Source organism: Trachymyrmex septentrionalis, unplaced genomic scaffold, assembly GCF_001594115.1.
Source record: "Trachymyrmex septentrionalis isolate Tsep2-gDNA-1 unplaced genomic scaffold, Tsep1.0 scaffold32, whole genome shotgun sequence".
In the NCBI taxonomy this organism is placed as follows: Eukaryota; Metazoa; Arthropoda; class Insecta; order Hymenoptera; family Formicidae; genus Trachymyrmex; species Trachymyrmex septentrionalis.
The window spans coordinates 4,389,882-4,391,941 of NW_017305485.1; positions in this window are offsets into that span (position 1 = coordinate 4,389,882).

Genomic DNA, 2,060 nt, shown 5'->3' on the forward strand with positions numbered 1-2,060 from the left:
ACACTTAATTTCACGAGCGGGAAGAGGATCGATGTTCGCCTTTGCTCGCGCCGCGTTTCCCGCGGGAACGTGCCGCGAGCGAGCCAGACTATCTCCAAACTGGGTTTAACTTCTTCAGCATCTTTCTTAATCGAGTCTAGATTATAATGAGACACGGGAAACTAAGATGCGTAGTCGCTCGGCTAATTCGTTGATCCAACGTCATTGCGGTTGAAAATGGATTCGCGACTGTCTAACACATCGTTAGGAACTCTAATCGACAAGTTTCGCTTCTTAAAATCTAACGGACGCGAATATCTGTAGATACATTCATATGTGCATGTATGTGTATATATATATATATATACAAGCAGCAGTTTTTTAGGTTACATCCTTAGGCGAATCGAAGAACTCGTCTCCAAGTCTTAAAACCAAATGATTTTTTTTTGTTAAATAGTCGTACATTTCACAAGTGAAATTTAAAACAAATCAGTTGTGGAAAACGCGCAGTTATTCGAGAGATTCTTTTCTTTTTTTTTAAGGGAATCTCATTATCCTTCGGATTTAAGAGGATTTGGAAAAGCAAGCTCTTCGATTCTGTCGAAACGTTAAATTCTATCTGCGAAGTTAAACCCATCAGAGTCATCCGATTGTACAATCGATGTAAGAACGGTCGAAACTTTCTATTTATAGGTAACTTCCATCAATCTATTCTCGTATATATAAAACTAAAACGCATGACTAAGTTATTGGAATATTAAACGTATTGAAGATTGATTTATGTTATATAATTAGCATGTTATATGATATAAGCATATTATATAAATTTTAATAATATAATATTAATATTTATGTAATATTAATATATTATATAATTAGTGCAATTAACATTTCAATCATCGTTATTTCTCAACTTACACAGATACGAATCTGCCATCTGTCACCTGTTTCGAAGCGAAATCCGTCAACCGTTCTGACGTCAATTATATCGTTACGGCGACGTCCACGTGATTCGCGTTGCGGACTCCTCGTCGACGAGTTTAATCGAGGATTTTCAGTGAGCCTAATACGCGCTATAATTAGAAGTGGCATCATTTCGCGAAGTACGAGCGCGAATTCTAAACATGTAAACGGCTTACGAGTCGCGTATGTGTCTCTAAGACGAACGGCTAATATCTACGCGCGAGCCTGCACCTTCTCCGTATCTTTCTCTTCGCGCAGAGTAGACGTACCTATTGCTTATCTAAGCGGTATGTCCATGTAAAATAAGCGGCGATGTGTGTTACGAGTAAACCGGCCGGCAAGACGGCACCATTCCTCATAGACGGCCGAGCGACAACTGAAGCAACGCCTTCATTCTCGCGTTTCACGTAGAAATTACGCTGGTTGCCTAATTACCGACCCTGGTCAATTTTTGCCTGGGCACTAGAAACCGGCGCGATCTCCCGGCGAATTCGATTTCCCATATCGTGGACTAAAAGAAAAAGAAACCAAAGACATTTCGCACCGATCACCGAATCTCATCAGGCCTGTTCCTTTTAGCTGAAGCTTTTTAGCTAGCTTCTTGTACGATTCATCTTTCTTTCTATTCTTATCCATGTTGAAGAAAAAAAAGAGAAAGACCCGCGCAAGAAGCTCAGCTAAAAAGAATAGAATCTTTTATTCGCGAGCGAACGGTCTGTGCGTTTCTCGCACAATCCTCTCGTCTTACCTTCTTCTCATTTTACATGGAGAAAAACAGAAAAGATGAATTCGCGTCAGATGGCAAAAAGAACGGACCTGAGAATATCGGCGAAGACTCCACGGATCCGAACTCGACGAGATCGTGGCCGATTTCCCGATCCCTGACGCTCTTACGTAGCTATATGTACAACGATATGAAACGGAAAAACAACAAACAACGCGACGGGAAGAATTGTTTCGTGGCAGGGGGGGGGGGCGAACGTGCCGTCGAATCTCGTAACTAAGTGTCTAACATCGTTAAGGTCTAAAACATCAGGAAGCTTCTCATCACCTGAGCTTATTCGCGCTAGTTTGAGTTGTCATCTAACGGGCCGTTAACGCGTCTATAATAAACGATC